Genomic DNA, 20,647 nt, shown 5'->3' on the forward strand with positions numbered 1-20,647 from the left:
CCATGCCAGTCTTAAAAATAATCGCGGCCACACAATTTGGCCACACAATCCAACAAGACTGGCCTACTCCTAGCAAAACTAGGCGATCATCACGGTGACCACTTGCGGGCCTACTAATGCCCTGGACGAACGGATTCCACCTAGTATACCCGCAGAGCTTCGAAAGATTAACCCTAATATGGGTGATCGCGCTGTTGGCAAAACAAGTTCAAACGAGTTGAGACCGGCAAAAACGGTCTCAAAATCCATTGCATTCGTCCAACTTAGCCAGCCTAGTTGGACGACCTAGATCGCGTCTCGAACGATCGAAGAAGTACCAGTGTGTTCATTCGTGGCCCAACTCCTCCCTTGGTCGATCGACCTACCCGCAACAAGTCTATAATGCATCAAGTTGTTCGATCGAACTAGGATAGACGTGGCCATTTTAAAACCCTAATTTGTACTCGCGGCAATATGCTACTGTCGCAAATCGATCATGACCACCCATCTTCGCCAGCCAAATCGAGTGGCTTAGATCTAATTTTAGACGACCCAGGATATGTCAGCATACTCACTAGCGGCTCGTCTTCACACATGGATGATCGACCTGTTCAAAGCAACGCCCAGCATTTTGGTTCAATTAACCAAACTAGGGTTGGCCACACGGTTTCCAAACCCTAAAACAACGATGGAAAGTAGCTGCCGCAAAATTATCTCATCCGTCCGACTTTGCTAGCCTGGTCGGGCGACTTAGATTGGATACTTGATGATAGATGGGGTGATGCTATGACCACCGTCCACCCCTCTCCTGTAAGGAGCGATCAGTCTAGCTACAACTTTCCCGTGCGATCCCAAACGATCGCCCAAAGATGGTCCTTCACGCTGCTTTAACAACAGTTATTAACTGCCGCAAATCGTCTCGACCATTCAACTTGGCTAGCCGATTTGAACGGTTTAGATTTAACCAAGATCGACCGATAGGATTTTAGAATGGCTACCATCCGCCACTCGCCTACAGGGAGCGATCGACCAAGTAGTAGCTCACCCCTTGAGCTACCAAGCGATCGCCCAAAGATGTCCAGTCACGCTCTTCTTTTTAAGACAATCGACTCGCGACTAATTTAGACAAGCTTTAACATCGATTATTTTGAGCTGCTTACTTAAAAGCGATGCTTTACATGCATCGAATGCATACGAAGTTTTATGAATATCGGCTTCCCAAATAACTTAGTTATTTAACCTAATAGCGCCGCATGCTATTCTCTGCGGAAAATCCCACGACTTAACCCATTTAATCGAGACATCAAACGTGTCACAAACTGGGGGATGCTCACTGGGTATTGGTCTGGCGGTTTACAGCGTGCGACGTGCAACATGCCCACTACGAGAAAGTGTCAGGAAAGAACAGACGGTTAACAACGATGAGAGTAGTGGGTGAAGGTGTGACAACATGATGATCACCACCTCTTACACAACCCCACTACTCCAGTACTTAATCTCTTCCACTTCCTACGAGATCAAGGGTGCGCTCAAATGACTTGTATAAATAGGTTTTCAATCTATTTCGACAATAACAACACAAGTGTTATCAACACAGTATCCAGAAAACACCAAGAACTGATACCTTACATTCTGCAAGCCAGTTCCACATTCTGATACAAGTCATAAACAACCACACCTTCATAATTCAACATTCTGATCTCAAACACCTTCTTCGCTTCCCTCCCTAAGATCAACCCCTTCTCCTTCACTTTGTGACCGAATTGAATCTGGAACGACCATTTCTTGGTTTAGGCCAGAGTCTTACAGATTGATCTCTCGAATCTAAAAGTACTCCCGTGCAGTGCATTATTTAGGGTTTGAATTCGTTTTTCATCAACACACCCAAATTTACCAAAACCAGCAGAACCATTTCTTACCCTCAAACAGGGTCATGACAATCCAGGGCCTGGGTTCTGAACCTCTTTACTAGTCGTTCGGATGTTTATTGTTCTTCTGAGACATTCTTCCTAAATCAGAGAGAGTAATTTGCTCTGAGACGAAGAAGTATTTCCGGTAAAAAGTGTTAGAGCACTGCTCGGTCGAACTCGCAAGCGTTGCTATCTCAAGCTTATTTGTCAAGTTTAGTTTCCAAAACTATAAGTCTTGATTTCTAGTATACTTATAGCTAAGTCTCGGACTAGGATAGTAAGTGTAGTTGAGCTCTAGACTCCACGGCGTTCATCATGCAAAGACGAAGAACTATTGAACTTGTGGATCTTCATCGACAAAAAGGTATGTAGAAACTTGAACTTATCTATCACTTAAAAGTATATTTATTCTATCTCCTATCTTGAGATAAAAGTCGTGTTGCTATATAGACTTCGATTATACCATTTGCTATTTCGAGGCGAGTTTATCTCGCTTATTTATTTCTCAAAATATGTGTTGGTAAGCTTTCGCTCTGGCTAAGTTCGTCTTTACTCGTGACGAAAGTCATGTTGATTGTTTCAATCTCTTGAAAATCGCTTTGATGAAAAATAGTGTGTGAATAACCACTATATGTAAGGACATGCCTTACAAATTAGCACAGAAGCTACTCTTGATCTCTAAGGATAGAGATAGGTTGGGGAGAACAAAAATTTTAGAGAGAAAAAGATAATTTTACTGATTAACTTTCATACTGAGTTCTACAACAAGGAAAGGAATATAACTGATAGGGTTTGGAGTGCACGTGTGCCACTCACACACACACACTCTACTAATCCTACTTGGCAGCGGCTATTTAACTAATAATAATAATTAATTAACTACTAATTAAACTAAACAGGTTATTAGACCCCCATAACCCAGGTGGGCCTTAACTGAACTTGGCAGGCTAAAGCAGGGCCCTGACAAATCCCACTCCTTCAACTTATCCTTGTCCTCAAGGATATGAACTGAGCTCGACCCATGAAGAGCACAACTGTTGTCGACTTACAACTCTATCTCGAATGCAGTAGGAAATGTGAACTTCACAACTTCAACACCTCGGTCCATGAAAAGTTGGAAACTATTCATCTTAACGGCATGCATCAAACTCCGTTGTTGTTCTCCTTTAACAATAGTTTATGCTCCACCCCTCAAAGCCATGAATATCAACTTCAAAATAGTACATAACGGACTGTATAAGCATCTCGGAACATAATAGAACTTTCTCTATTACCAACTAAGGCTTAAGCGTGAATCTTCATGATATCTTGTGTGTACTCGGCTCGTATACAGAGTTGTAATCTCAAGTATACCCTATCTTCTAACACTAAAAACTCTTCCTGCCTATGTACTCCACAAAACAAAAATTCTTCATTGTTGACAAGCAACTTAAACTTCTTACCCTTCTCAATAGAAAAAGCCTCCGGCTGCAGGAACTTGATTATACAGAAGTTGTGGTTCTTTGTCACTTCTAATTCTAAAATGTTGTTACCTCTAGCTAAACCTTCAAGCTTGAGCTTAATCAGTATTATATCCAGAATGCAATAAGTTGCAACTCTGCTAGTTACTCTGAACTTGTGTATAACAACTCTGATGATACGTCTTCTCACTGAATTAGGAATTGTAATTGCAATGCGAGATGAGAATTTCTGAAATTGACTTGTTAACATGGAGTTGACAGTCTGTTCTTTTCCTTGTGGTGCTGCGCCATTAAAGGTGGAGATATTCAATACCTGGTAGGGTTGCTTCAAAAGTTGATGGAAATCTTTAAGAAAATATTCAGCTGCCAGCACAACATGCATGTACAGATTCTTTCTTCTTACAGTAGGGAATGACTGCTTCCACCCAATACAAGGAAGGAACCCACAATCTCTACAAAAGATTGAGTTATGTGACCAGGATCTGTATTTATCAAGTGGGTTGTTTTTATACGTACATAAGTACATGGCTAGGGAAGAATTTGCTACAAAATCTGTAGAACTCCAATTCCAATCTCTCAGAACTTTTATATGCATTTGAGTGAAAAGCTCATACAATCTGTCATCACCAAAAAAAATTCCATTAGCTTCTATGGACCTGCTCTGCATTATTCTGACTCTCCATTCACATATCCCAGTCTCACAAAACTCTCGATTATGACGAGGAAGGTACTTTTGAGAAATAATCAAGCTGAGAATGCCATAAACAAGGTAATTCAGAATTGCTACGGTTTCTTGTTTCTTAACTTGAATTGATCCAGAACAGATAACTCATATGTTATTAGTTTACCAATCTTTAATCTGTAACCCTACAATATTAACTTCTTCATATACAGTTCCCACAACTACAACAAGAATAAGAATGCATATTTGAATAGCTACGAAAGAACACATATGCGATGCATCTCCTGACTGATTAAGAATATTAACCATTTCTTTAAGTAATTCATCCAGCCACTCGTGTCTTGCATTTCCACCACTGTTAGCCCTTGCAAGCATTTCCTTATAATAACAGAGAACGAAGAATATCATTATCACCTCTACAGTATCAAGATTGTACTGCAATTTGCTCACTTCCTTGTACTGAGAATTCCCTCTTCTAGTATTAGTAATACTTGTAACAACAGATTTCATCACATACTCACTAGGAAAGTGTAGCATGAGTTGCAGTTGCTGGAAACAATCAAACTCTGGCGAGAAGACCTCACAACAATAAGAACACAAATATTGTTCATTGTTTGTTTCCATCTTCACATACAATCCACTATTAAGTTGCAACAACAGGTGAGTCTCATCACAGCTGGAATCCTAACCCCATACTGATGCAAACAATAGAGCTACGGTATGCGAGTAATCTCAAAGAAACCAATATACAACCACAGCCTTTATCCATATTCCATGAATCGAACGAAATCCATGTTAAATCAAACTTTGATGAGAAACCCAAAAAATAACCACAAACATTTCTCATACTCCACAACCCTTTATGAGGCTCCTCTGGTGCTTGCATATTCTCAGACTCACTTTCTTTAGTTACTGGAAGTATCACCTCGGTGCAGAGAATATTACATTGCAGAAACATTTTCTCAAACAGCTCTCTGGCATCACCACTGTCACCATTCTTAACAAACAAACATTCATTCAACTTCGCTAATAACAATTCTAATTTAAACCCAAAGTCTAGAATCATCTTATAACCAACATTTGCTTTGTATTTATGCACTAAAATGAACCAATTAAGAACAGACACACAACAAAATGCATCCAGGTAGACTTTAGCATTAATTATAACACCATACAAATACCTTTCAATAACTCCCAACTCTTTTCCACGATCAAAAAGCATACGTCCATACTCAGAACTAGGTGAAACATGAATCACATAAGTAATTTGAATTATGTGTATGATAGAAAATACCTTGAGAATTTTAAATATGTAAGCAGTAAATTGTTTCAGATTATCATTAGTGATGAACTTCCAATCATCAAACTGCCGAAATTCTTCACTGGAAAGCAGATTCAAGGTGTTGTAATTACTCTGCTGATGAACCCTAATTTCTGTACCTTGAGATTCCACAAAAACATTAAGAAAATTATGTGTAGAATTGAAAGGTTTGCCTTCCTGATAAGCTAGAAACGTTGAATCACCATGGTATTTCTGAACTTCAACTTCAAAAACAACTTCGTCCATATGGGAGATTTGAGTTTTAGTTGTAGGTTTACAATTTCCTTCATCTGCTAGATTTGAATCTATAGGAGTTGAAGAATGGAGGGTGAAATCATTCAATGATTTTGACTCAATATAAATTACTTCCAAATTTGCGTCGATTTCATGTGTAAAATAAGATGAGGGTTTAAGTTCATCTGGTTTCATCTTATTTACACAATCAACCACATCCTTATACTCAGAAGTGAGAGCTTCCAACGCAACCTTCAAATCAGCAAACGAATTCTTCACTGTCGCTTCTAATTCAACCGCCAATTCGGAAATCAAATTTTTCACTTCATTTTCAAACTCAACCATGTTGATCATCATAGTCACTCGATCACACATGAATCGAGTGCTCTGATACCAATTGTAAGGACATGCCTTACAAATTAACACAAAAGCTACTCTTGATCTCTAAGGATAGAGATAGATTGGGGAGAACAAAATTTTTAGAGAGAAAAGATAATTTTACTGATTAATTTTTCATACTGAGTTCTACAACAAGGAAAGGAATATAACTGATAGGGTTTGGAGTGCACGTGTGCCACTCACACGCACACTCTACTAATCCTACTTGGAAGCGGCTATTTAACTAATAATAATAATTAATTAACTACTAATTAAACTAAACAATTTATTAGACCCCATAACCCAGGTGGCCCTTAACTGAACTTGGCAGGCTAAAGCAGGGTCCTGACACTATATAACATCCTCTAAGAATGTTCCAATGATTGAAATGAGAGTTTAAAATATATAACCTTGAATGGATATAAACATTGCATGTGAACTCATACTTGTGTAAGTCCAAAATCCTTGAACCAAAGTATGCACGCTTTACTGGTTTAGGATGTCCGAAGCTAAGTCCGCGTACCTGTACGCGTACTGCCAGAAGTTCACATCCCGTGAATTTCTGCTGAAGTTTGTGAACTAAAACAAGCTCAATCCGGGTACTTAAGTATGCGTACTTAAGTGGGTTATTTTCTAAAAACGGTTTATTCGTGAACTAAGACATATATAAACTAAGGAATGCAATCTTTGCAAACCGTGGCTATAATGTTCATGAATCGGTTCGAGTGAATCAAAATCGTTTTTGCTTTGATTGTGTTTTATATACTTCTATGATATCTAAGCAATTAAAAAACTCTCTAACTAGTTCTTTTGAGTCATTTGAACTAGTTATGGTGAAGATGAATAAGGTTGATATGAAAGTGCTCATATGGCTAACCATTGGTTAACTATTGTTGAACCAACTAGGTGTACACGTTTAGGTACGGTTACTCAAACCTAAATGAAGTTACATTTCATTTGTGTATAACAAGCTAAGTTCGGTCTAACGGTTGAAAGATATTAGCTTGAATCTAATCAGGTTTTCATCAAACGGTGAATATTGAATGCCCTTGTTACCAAGGTAACTTAGATTGCAAACCCTGATTTGGAGATTATATAAAGGAGAACTCTAGTAACTGGGAAACCTAATCCCCACACCTCCTGTGTGATACTAGTTGTATAAGCTAGAGTCGATTCTCCTTTAACCTTAGGTTTCTATCGAGACCCTGTAAGTTAACGACTTAAAGACTTCATTGGGATTGTGAAGCCAGACCCAACTATTTTCTTTATAGTTGCGTGATATGATCTTTCTATTTCTATCGTGATTAAGTGCAATCGTAAGTTTGGCTTGAGATTTATATCTCCGATAGGCAAGATAGAAAAGTAGTCACAAACACCTTCGTCTCATCGTTTGTGATTCCACAATATCTTGTTTCACTAGTCGATTAAGATTATTGTGAGGTGATTGTATTTCTAGGCTGTTCTTCGGGAATATAAGTCCGGTATATCAATTGGTTCCTGTTCACCTTGATTTATCAAAAAACGGAACAAAACTCGTAGGTATTTCTGTGGGAGACAGATTTATCTATTCATGTCGACTTTTCTGTGTGATACAAATTAGTTTATTAAAGTCTTCGACTTTGGGTCGTAGCAACTCTTGGTTGTGGGTGAGATCAACTAAGGGAATCAAGTGCGTAGTATCCTGTTGGGATCAGAGACGTAAGGAGCGCAACTGTACCTTGGATCAGTGTGAGATTGATTGGGGTTCAACTACAGTCCAGACCGAAGTTAGTTTATAGTAGCCTAGTGTCTGTAGCGGCTTAATACAGTGTGTGTTCAATCTGGACTAGGTCCCGAGGTTTTTCTGCATTTGCAGTTTCCTCGTTAACAAAACTTCCGGTGTCCGTGTTATTTCTTTTCCGCATTATATTTTGTTATATAATTGAAATATCACAGGTTGTGCGTTGTATCGATCAATTGGTATATCCAACCTATGGTTGTTGATTGAAATTGATTGATCCTTGAGCATTGGTCTTTGGTACCGTTCAAGTTATTTCTCTTGTATCCAATGAGATTCGCAGATTTCTATTTGCTTGAGTTGGGATTGAATCGAGAAATTGAGATATAATTTTTTTGATATACTTTTTGTTAATATTGAGTCTGACTGTCTAGTTGAATCTCTTAAAAGTATATTGGAGTTAGTCCATATAGATTGCTAAGAGAAATATTGGGTGAGGTTGTTAGACCCCCCCTTTTTCAAAAAGCATTAACCATTTCTCCCCAACTAGTGATGCTCCCTGGTGTGATGTTGTTGTACCAAGTGTATGCTCGGCCTGTCAGAGACTTTGAGAATTCTTTCAGGCGTACGACATGGTTGTGTTCGTGTTCTCCTAATGCTTCCAGGAATCGAGACACATGTTCTCGGGCATTCCCTGTTCCATTGTAGAGTGTGAACGATGGAGAAGTGTAGCCTTTTGGGAGAGGAATTCTTTGCGTAGCAGCGGGATACGGAGGTTGGTGACGATGGAAAAATTATGTATTTTCTTTCCCTCGATCCTCTAGAAAGCGTTCTAGATCTTCACGAGTGATGAAACCTGCAGACTCCTTCTCTGGTGGGTTATCTGCATCTTTGCGGACTTCATCATCATCCACCACGTGAATTGGAGAGATTACGGGATCAACAACCGGAGATGTTTCTTTGGATTTTCCTTTCTCCTGAGCTTTCTCTGACATCTTGTCTGTGAGGGTTTTGAGATAAGTGCATAACTCCTTTTGAGTGGTAGCCATATCAGTCTGATTTTTGGCGAGAGTCTCTTGTACCTTCACGAGATCAGCTATGGTAGGCGGATTTTCTTTGATTTCCTCGGGAGACCGGCCGAAGAGAGGATTGATTCTGATGTTGGGTTGAGGAGGAGTGGTACCTCCAGTACCGTTGTTGGAAGCAGGAGTAGTTTCTGGAGTACCACCGCTATTGCTAGTGCTAGCTTTGTTTGGGTTAGGATTTGTAACTGAGCCTGACCTAAGATCAACCATTTTGTGAAAGTTTGAGATTGCAACCGAGAGATTAATCACCCATTGTGGTCGCCAATCTGTAGATGGGGAAAACGATTTGCTGGATTTTTAGGGAATGGAGAGATGAACGTATGGACGGAGGCTCCTCAACCGAGCAAATTGCCTAACCTCAAACAGATGCACTGCACGGGAGTGCTTCGAGTTCGAGAGATCAATCTGTAGGACTACGGCCTAAACCAAGATAATGGCCATTCCAGAGTCAATTCGGTCACAAAGAGGGAAAAGGGTTGATCTGTAGGAGGGAAGCTGAGAAATGTGTGAGATCAATGATGATCAAGGATTGTGAATGTGTTTAAGGTTTCTGCAAGTTTTTTGTGAACTGTTGAGTTCGAATAAGTTCTGGTCGATTGATTGAATTCCTGAGTGATTGCTCGGATAGTATTCTTTTGTTGTTCAATCGTGGATTTAGAGATTTTTTTATATTGCTAGAATGTAGACACATTGATCCCCAATAAGTGTGATGGTTACTCGAGTGAGAGAGTGAGAAAGTGGGAAATCGTGGTTTAACCAGTTCCAGGTCGTGCAGAGACTTGGTTGATTGTCCACCCACTACTTTGCTAACTCCCTCAACTGCTTGCACGACTTACTCACATTTCTTATCGTGGATGAACACACGTGTCGTAGGCCGCCAGACCAAAACCCTAATTAATATCCCCATGTGACGTGATTGATGTCTCACTAACGTGGAGTCTGCGAAGCAGACGTGTATTTGATTAGTCAGTCGTTGACTTGATTAGACGATGAGTCTAAGTATTATTCAGTCGAGCATGATTGTTGAATGCTCTAGGATTTACAAATTGAACATGTCTGCTGGGACGTATAGTTCTCGAATGAATGATGTCGATAGTTGAATCAACATAATGAATATTGATAATCAGAGCTAATATTGCTTGTATGACGAGTTACTGAATGATGGTAGAATCAATATTCGATCATCCGATCAAGTAATGCTCATTCAGTGAATTATTGAATATTGATAGTTGAATCAATATTCGAGCATCTGAGCAAGTATTGCTCATTCGATAAATTGCTGAATATTGATAGTTGAATCTCAATATTCGATCATCTAAGCAAGTATTGCTCATTCGATAAATTATTGAATATTGATAGTTGAATCAACATCGAGCATCTGAGCAAGTATTGCTCATTCAATAAATTATTGAATATTGATAAAATCAAATATTCGAGCATTTGAGCAAGTATTGCTCATTCGATAAATTATTGGTAGCATGACCAAATAAAATATTAATTAAAATATTGGTAGCTGGACCGAATATTCTATAACCAATCCATATGTTGATTGTTGGATCAACATAAAATTATTGGTATTTGAACTTGCTCAGAATTATGATTTGCAGAGCATTTGTTCGAAACCCTAATTTTTGATCAATTGATGATTTACTAGAAAATAAGTCATTGAGTGAAGGAGGACCGGATACATGGGATGGTGGCCGACCATGTAGTTCCCAAGTGCTCGAGTGAGCATGCACTAAAGTCCTTTACTGACTAGTTGGTGAACGAATGATCAAATGCTGGTTTAATCATATATTAAATAGTGCTAGTGCGAGCGTTAGGTAGTAAAACCTAGTTATGGAGAGATAAGGGACCAACCAAAGGGTCATGGGACTGGCCCTTGGTGGTCGTGGGACCAGTGATGGTCGATTGAGAAAATCCTAAGTTGGTTGGAGAGAGTTTGGACCTAATATGAACATCTAAGAGATAATTAGGTCAAAATTATGAAAGAGTGTGGGATCAGATCCTTGCAAGCCTAAAGGGCCGACCCTAGTCGGTTAAGGTGGCATGCCCATGTCACCATACTGCCCGTGTCTCAGTCTTGAGAGTTTTGGTATTTCCTGGTGCGCGTTTGAGCAATATTTTGGATTTTCAGAAGAGTTTGATCTTGACTGAAACTCTCAATTTTTCTCGAATGAGCAAGCAGAACTTTGCTCATGCGACCGATATTTTGAGAATATTAAAATAATAATATTTCTTTTGACGTGAGAAGCCTAGTCGGTCATGTGACCATTTGAATTTTTGGCTGTTTCATAGTTTGAGCAATATTTGAGAAAATATTGAAAAACTAGGGTTTTCGCTCAAACGATGGAGTTCCATGAGATGAAAAAAATAATAATATGAGAAAATAAGGGATTATAAGGTGTGGGACCGGCCATGGATGGGGCATGGCCGGACGGCTAGGTGGCCTGGTCCCGTGACACCTTTCTCTATTTTCGTTTGATGAAAGTATGGAGAAACTAAGAGTTTCGCTCAAACGAGGGAGTTTGCTCAAATGAAGGAGTCTTCATGATATGAGGGAAATAATAAATAAAAATAAAATAAATAACTGAAGAGGGGGACCGGCCACGGCGGCATGACCGGCCGGCCGGTGGGCCCGGTCCCACGCCTCTTGTTTATTTTATTTAATATTATTTTCTATCATAAGTTCCTTGTTCGTCCATATTTTTGAATGCTCGTTCGTGCGTTCGGGTGCTCGTTCGTGCATTATTGTCAAGTACACTTGCACCATTTTCTCAGGGCTTACTCGGTGATGGCCCAAACCCCCAGATTGTTGAATATTTATTACTAATTCATGAAATTCAGTTGATAATGATTCATGAAACGGAGTAATAAAATGAGTTGAGTATATAATACTAATCCATGGAGTCCAGCTGGGGATTCAGGGAACATAGTAATGAGATAAAATGGTTATCTATTACTAATCCATGGAATCCAGATGAGAATCATCCATGGAATGGAGTAATGAGATATAATAGATTATTTGCTAGGAATTCAGTTGATGAATGACACGCTAGAATTAATCTATTTATAGAATCGAGATATGAGATAATTGAAGCATCATATTCGTTCTGAGGGGTGTATAGTCAGGGAACAACGAGCGTCGTGACGTCCTGAAGGCGTTAAGATCTCTAACAAACATTATGTCTAGTAACCGCGCAATCATTAAGAGATTGTATACACGGTCTTTCTACGTAGTCAGGGAACAACGAGCAGCGTGACGTCCTGAAGGCGTTAAGCTCTCTAACAAACATTATGTCTAGGAGCCGCCCAATTATTTTGATTCTATGTAGAGGTGATGATGAAATGTGTGAAGAATCGAATGCTCAACTGGGAAGCCTTTCGAGAAACATATTCATCATAGCTCTGAGAGGAATGTTCGCTCAGTCAGAGATCGTGAAACGGTTCACGGATCATAAAATATGAATCGTCACATAAATTCCTGAAGCTGGGTCAGAGACATGCAGTATCATGATTTTACGATTTTCGCCCTTGCCGAAAATCCACCATCAACATCCACATAAGCCAAATATTACCCTTTTTTGTTTCAGATGAATTATGAATCACCATTTTATTCATTCCAGGAAGTCTAAGCTTTGTACATGAGTCAGAATTGACTCTTGTTTTAGGTTCGGATATCCAAACTAAAGTAGGACTAAAATTTCTAACCAAACTCCAATTTGTCTTTGGCTTTAGATCTTCTTGAGCCTCCGACATTCAAATAGAGGACTCTAATTTGGAAGATAATTGAGAAGAATTAGGACTTCTCATGCCTGTTAAAACCTTACTCCCATTTCCACTAGCAACAGATTTTTGAGCAGCTTGTTTTCTTGTAATAACATTTCTAATTGGCTTAGAGTTTTTAGCCTTATTTTTAACACCAACTTTCAGCAAATCTTCAGAAGCAGAAGGAGAAATAGTAATAGTAGTTTTGTTTGATGTAGAAGGAAGAATATTAACCACATTGTTAATTGAAGGAGTAACAACACTTACATCAAGAATCTTGTTAACTGGTAAAGCAGGAAAGTCTTGGAGTGACTCTAACAAGCTAGAAAGTTCTTCAGACTTATCCTGCAGAACATGAAAACTCCCTTAGTTTGAAGATTCACCTGGATGCTTAATTGGAGGGATAATTGCATCTATTGTTTCTTCATCACTAAAAATTGTATCAACTTGACAAACTGAAGTAGGAGTTTCTTGACCTTTTTCTTTAGGAGTAAAACATATGTCCATACCAATAGTAGCTGGAACTTTCACTTCTTTTACTTTATGTCTCCATATTTTTTTAGGTTTTTCTTGAGCAAATTCTTCTTGCTGATGATCTTTTCTTTTGATCCTGCATTCAACGACAAAATGACCAATAGTCTTACAATGACTGCAAAACTTTGGGAGTTTAGGGATTTGAATACTTTTCTCAAACTTGCCATATTTTGAATCCACCCATATTTTACTAGGAATGAATTTTGCTAGATTAATTTCTACTAAAACACTTGCATAATAACCACTTTCCCCTTTAAAAGTTGTAGCGTCAACTTTAATAGCTCTTCCAATTTTATTACCCAACTGTGACAGAATTGATTCCTTCCAATATTCAATACATAATCCAGGGAAAAAATACCCACACAAGTGTTGTTGAAGTTTTTTGATTCTCTGGGTTGAAATTAGGTTCCCAAACTATGAGTTTCAAATTTTGATTCTCAATAATCCAAAGGCCCTTCCAAATATGATTCATATCTTCTTCATTTTCAAGTTTGATAATAAAGAAACCTTACCTAAAGGGATGAGTTGAAGATTACCTGTAAGATTCCATTGTTTTCTCAAAGAAGCTTCAACCACCTCCATTTTTAATTTGACCAGATCCAATCTACCAATCAAACTAAACTTCCATTCATCCAAGCATTCGTCGACCTCATCAGGAATGAAAAGAGATAGAGACTCATCCACCTTATGATTCTCCATTGAAGCAAAATTTGAATTATCCAAAATATTTTCACCAGGTTGGTTTACGCTGGACCTAAATTTAGATCCATTTTCCAAAGATTTAAAACAAACTAACGATGAATTTTCTAACATCTAATGATCATAATCGATAAACTCTATTACGACCAATCATTGAAATCACCTGAATTGATGAAATCTTATTACAGAGAACGAAAATCTAAGAATTTAATTAACTGAGTTGAGCACCGATTCAATCGGCCATTCGCAGAGGTTTGACTATGGCCAATTAATTCCTCAACTGTAACAATTACAACAACACTTATTGTTACTTTAATAAATCACTCATAACTTCATCGTTATAACTCAGAATTGAGTGATTCTTGGCTCGTTGAATTCGTAAGCTCATTCACTATAACATGAGAACCTTTCGAGGGATAAAGGTTATTGTCACAAAAGTCGTGGATCAAATAACCTCGAGTATATATACATAAATGTACATTTACCGTCATAGGAATTGTTCCATAGAGTGAGAATTTGTTTCAATAGATTAGAAAGATAGAATTGAACAAGAATCCAAATGAAATCAATTACCGCATACCTTTGTCGATGAAGTCCTCGTTGATGTCTTGTTGTAGTCTTCAATCTTCATCCTTCAAGAATAGCTCTTCTTAGACCTAATCTAGTCTGAAACTAATTTTAGTATACCGAATCAAGAATGCGTTTTGGCAACTAAATTTGACAAATATATTGACATATCAACGCTAGTGGGTTAAACCGGGCAATGCTCTAACAACCATGATCAGCGTCGCTTCACCACATCAGAACTTACTTACGCGTTTTATCTTCCAAGCAGTTCTATTCTTTCCGCTCACCTATGCTGAGTCACACTAGCAATCGCTTCATCCTCCTCCGATTACATCGAGATACACCAACGTCGCCTCCCTCTTTATCGCTTTCACTCTACTGTATAGACAAATCAAGCACAAATCAGATCCGGATACGAAATCGACTACCGTCGCTCTACTACACCAGCTCCGCTCCATCCTGATTCCCCGATTACCCAAAAGCACATCAATACTGCTTACCTACTATTAGAGCACTGCTCGGTCGAACTCGCATGCATTGCGATCTCAAGCATGTTTGTCAATGTTAGTGATCAAAACTATAAGTATTGATTTCTAGTTTACTATTAGCTAAGTCTCGGACTAGGATAAAAAGTATAGTTGAGCTCAAGACTCCATGGCGATCATCATACAAAGACGAAGAACTACTCAAGGAACTGGTGGAACTTCATCGACTAAAAGGTATGTGGAGACTTGAACTTATCTATCACTCAAAATTCTATCTACTCTATCTCCTATCTTGAGAAAAAAGTCGTTTTGCTATATAGACTTTGATTATACACATTTGCTATTTCGAGCCGAGTTTATCTCGCTTATCTATTTCTCTAAATATGTGTTGGTAAGCTTTCGCTTTGGCCAAGTTCATCTTTACTAGTGACGAAAGTCATGATAATTAAGTTTCAATCACTTGAAAATAGCTTTAACGAAAAATGGTTTGTGAACAACAACTATATAACATCCTCTAAGAATGTTTCAATGATTGAAATGAGAGTTTAGATTATATAACCATTGTGTGATAACTCATACATGTACAAGCTAAGTTTTCGATCCAACGGTTGAAAGATATTAGCTTGAATCTAATCAGGTTTTCATCTAACGGTAAATATTGAATGTTTTGTTACTAAACTAACATTGATTGCAAACCTTGATTTGAAAGACTATATAAGGGATAACTCTAGCAACTTGGAAACCTAATCCCCACACCTCCTGTGTGATACTAGTTGTATTAGCTAGAGTCGATTCTCCTTTAACCTTAGGTTTCTACCGAGACCCTGTAGGTTAAAAACTTGAATACTTCATTGGGATTGTGAAGCCTGACCGATACTACTTTCTCGTAGTTGTGTGATATGATCTTGTTGTTTATATCGTACTAAGTACAATCGTAAGGATTGACATGAGATTGATTTCTCCGATAGGCAAGATATAAAAATAGTCACAAACATCTTCGTCTCATTGTTTGTGATTCCACAATATCTAGTTTCTCCATCATACGATTTAGATTATCGTGAGATGACTGATAATACTAAGATGTTCTTCGAGAATATAAGTCTGGTTTATCAGTTGGTTCCTGTTCACCTTGATTTATCAAAAGACGGAACAAAAACTCGTAGGTATTTCCGTGGGAGACAAATTTATCTATTACCGTAGACTTTTCTGTGTGATACAAATTTGTTTATTAAAGTCTTCGACTTTGGGTCGAAGCAACTCTTAGTTGTGGGTGAGATCAACTAAGGGAATCAAGTGTGTAGTATCCTGCTGGGATCAGTGACACAGGAGCGCAACTATACCTTGAATCAGTGTGAGATTGATTGGGGTTCAACTACAATCCATACCGAAGTTAGTTTTTAGTAGGCTAGTGTCTGTAGCGTCTTAATACAGTGTGTGTTCAATCTGGACTAGGTCCCGGGATTTTTCTGCATTTGCGGTTTCCTCGTTAACAAAACTTCTGGTGTCTGTGTTATTTCTTTTCCGCATTATATTTTGTTATATAATTGAAATATCACAGTTTTTGCGTTTGAATCAATCAATTGGGAAATCCAACCTTTGGTTGTTGATTGAAATTGATTGATACTTGAACATTGGTCTTTGGTACCGTTCAAGTGATTTCTCTTGTATTCAATTAGACTCGCAGATTTCTATTTGCTTGAGTAAGTATTGAATCAAAAAAGACAGATATAAATCTTTGATATGCTTTTATTAAGATTGAGTCTGACAGTCTAGTTGATTCTATTAAAAGTATATTGGAGTTAGTCCATATAGATTGCTAATCGAAATATTGGGTGTGGTTGTTGGACCGCGCTTTTTCACCTACGCCGAGTCACACTAGCAACTGCTTCATCCTCCTCGGATTGTATCAAGCTACATCAACATCGCCTCCCTCTCCTTAGCTTGTACACAACTACATAGCTAAACACGACAAAGATAAGTTTCTTTTTATATCTTAACAGTAATAAAGATCTCTTGTATGAAAACTTCGACTATTAAAAAAGAACTGCTGACTTAGACTCTTACATATGATAAGAACTGGGATGAATCGTGACCAGAGATTCCAGTCTAATTATTTCAAAATGTTCTCCAATGGAACTTCAATTGAGCAATTGCAGTCCATTAACTCCGGCTGCAGTAAGCCTTGAACTACAGATGTTGTGAGCGGCTGTTGAATCCTGTCTAGGTCGATATAAAGTAGCTCATACAGATGGTCGATTAGCAAGGATAAGTATTATCTGTCTTTTTCAACTTTTTCGGTTTTTTATATCTTGCAAATATTCAGTGATAGCTTTACTTTAAACATGATTCATAATCTTGAATGAAATCTTTTTAATTTTGTAAGCATTAAATTGTTGAACCAGATCTAGTGTTTCTATAAGGAAAGCTCGCGAGTTAATGTCTGTAGAGCTTGCACATTTCACTTCTGTCAAGAGTATAATGATATACAACTAATATTGGTGAATGGAAACATAATAGTGTTAGTGCTGGCGTAGGTAGGTGCCAAGAGTTGCCGAGAACTAAGTGTGTCACTCATGGAAGAGCGCTTCAACCCCAACTGTCGCGTATCTATGAAGTGCTTCCATCCCCATTAAAAAAAAATCTAGCAGCCAACGTAAACCTCGCAAGCATCATTTGAATACACCCTTATTGATCCATCTCAAATTTCCGTCTGCACCAACCCACAAAAGTACCCTCGCCATTTATCCCCATCTGCTACCAGCTCAACAGGCGATGATTATATCGCCGATTCTCATATCTAAGGTACCACCAGTCCGGTTCTGAGAAGAAGAACGCGACTTACCCACTCTTTATGCAGATAAGTACCCGGTATCTTTCCTTAATTTAAGCATATCTAAATATCACGAAAATTATAACTACTGTAGGTGTAGATAATCCACATGCTAGGTGGCAAGATTCTAAGCTATGATACACCAAAGAGAAAAGAGCGGCGAAGTACAGGATAGAACCAAGCGGCGCAAAGAGAGAGGTATCACGTGGGTCGGATGTGATGGACCAATAGGTGTCGGATGTGATGTGACCCTTATCCTCTGACAGGTCGGGCGAATAATCAGAAAGCACTCGGTCAGACGAAGGAAGATGATCAAACAAAGGAGCGAGAAGAAAGAAGGGCAACACCGTGCTAACCAGGCGATACAGACTTGGTCTCGGGTGAAGAACTATCGGTCAAACCAGGAAGTCGGGCGATCAGTGATGGTCCGGTAGAGAACATCTAAAATGATGTAATATGACCAACATTGTAATTCTGTTGTATGTCGACTTTGGCCTATAAATATAAGGGCAGGTCGAGGGAGAGAGGTAGGTTGTAAGGAGAGAAAAAGAACAAGGAATTAAGCTTGAGTTGTGAGAGCTTCACCATTTGAGATGGAGAGAGCAACTTGTAACCAAAGAAGAGAAATAAGAACATTCATCCTTTCACCCCGTGGACGTAGGTAATCATACCGAAGCACGTATATCCTTGTGTCTACATTTGCTTGTGTATCTTCACTTTGTGTTAAATCATCTTATACTTCATTGGATGTAGTGTGTGGTTTTATGCCACTAAATTCTGGCGCCGACTAAGGGGAACGTCTAAGTTCTCCGGATACCTTGACTGCATGTACCGGCAGAGACGATCCAAAAGCTCCTAAAAACGCTTTGCGTGTTAGTTGACGCTAGGGGATGAACTCTGCTCGACAAAAGTCTGTTTATAGTCGTTTGGTTTAAGTTCTGCTGGTATAGTTAAGTTTTTGTTGAGAAAGTTGAGTTGTTAGCAAACATTTTCAGCTGGGTTGAATCTGAACAGTCGACTAGACTTGTCTCTAGCCGAGTCTGTTTTCAGCTCTTAATTTTCATTTTCGTAGCATCTGTCGTACTTCTCTTCATATTTTGATCTTAGTTATTGTCTTGTGTGTCCCACAACGGAAAACTCATAAGCTCCCAAGTAACATCTTTGATGTATGGAGGAAGTTGTTTGAGGTTCATGTTGGCTTGGAAAAGTGCCGAAACAACAGCACGACGAATCATACATCGCTGGTGAAAGAATCCACGGAATCAAGGGAAGACATCCCTTGGAAGTTCCAAGGAAGTGCATAGTGTCGGAACGTGGCAAACTGGCAAGGTCAGCTTGGTAGGCCAGGGGGAATCGTACTTTTAAAACTCAGTCTTAGTGTCAATCACCTTTTTCTTCTAAAAACCGTACGTACTATAGAAACTTTTCAAAAACAGGTCAAAGTAAGGTGTTGTCTATTTTCGCTGACGTAGGTAGGGACGACTCTCGGACTAACAACACACTGTGTCCGATAGCTAGCACGTCAGGGATGGGAAGAACTCTGAGGAACCGCACGATCTCCAGTAACAACATGCAAGTAGGAGTAACTGGGACGAGGCGAGGGAGTAACGGGCATCCACCACCAGAGGAATCACGAGCTGCTGCAAGGGGTATGCCAACTGTGGACGAGGAGATCGATCTGGGACGAGACGGCGACCCATCGCCTCTAGAGCGAATCGCCTCGCCCCCAAGGAGGGATGATCAAATAGATGGACTTACCGCGTCAGACACGGAAAATGATGAGGCAACATTGATCCTGCATGCTCAGAGACGAAACATCAGCCGACAAGCTGAGTATCAAGAAGCCTTCGGAAGAGAGCAAGAATGGTTAAGGCGAGTACACCTGGGACGAGAAGTGGTTATCGGGGTCGAACCGGCGACATCGACTCAGATACCTCCCAATATACCACCTCCACCAACTGTGACGATGGCACCACCCCCTGCTCATCTAGGCCATCCAAATGGCCATTCCAGCCATGAGAGCACAAACCCAACACTGCTCGCGATTCTAGAAATCCAAAGAAGGCAAGAGGCGGCTTTAAGAGATCTTCAACAGAGGAATCTGGCTCTAGAGTTCGAGAACTATCAATTACGGAACTTAAGGCCGAGGTCGAGATAATCCTCAAGTCGAGGAACATCGGGTCACCAAGGCCGAACCGGGCAAGCACCACCTGTAGTGGGACCTAGCAATTCCGGTCGATCGGGACCACCCCCGACACCACCTGTCAGGGGATACGGGCCACCCGAGGATTCATTAACAGACGACGAAAGGCGAGAGAGGAACATCCAGCAGAGAAACACAAGGTCCGATAATGCGACTGAAGCCAAGCTGAGAGAGTTGGAGGAGAAGATAAGGAAGCTTTCAGGAACCGGCGAAGAAGACAAACTCGCTGAGGTTATAAGCGAGGCCGAGAGGACCCCTTTCACCCAAGAGCTAGAACTAAGGTCCTTCCCACCTAAGTGCACGCTCCCCACCTTCCCATCAAGGTTTGACGGCACGGGAGACGCAGTTGAGCATTTGAAGATGTACACAATGTCCCTAATACAGTGGAAAAACCACGAGGTGGTAATGTGCAAATTCTTCCCTGCAAGCTTGGAAGGCGAGGAAAGGAAATGGTTCTACAACCTCACACCAGGAACAGTCAACAGTTATGGGACTCTAGTCGAAGCCTTCCTTGAGACATACATGCACAACAACAGACCTCATCCCAGGGTCAACATGCTATTCACCTTGTCCCGACGGTTCAGAGAACCTCTCAGATCATTGACCGATAGATGGAGAAATTTGTGTACAGAGATTGGGAAAGTACCCGTTGACCAGCAAATATTCGGGTTTGAAAACGCACTTGGGAGATCAGATCCCATCTGGGTAGCCATGTTCACTGAGAAACCACAAACGTTGAAAGAAATGAGGAAAATGCAAGAGCATTTCATCGCGCTAGAAGAAATCCAGGAAGAG

The sequence above is a fragment of the Papaver somniferum genome, chromosome 10 (genome assembly GCF_003573695.1).
Source record: "Papaver somniferum cultivar HN1 chromosome 10, ASM357369v1, whole genome shotgun sequence".
NCBI lineage: Eukaryota > Viridiplantae > Streptophyta > Magnoliopsida > Ranunculales > Papaveraceae > Papaver > Papaver somniferum.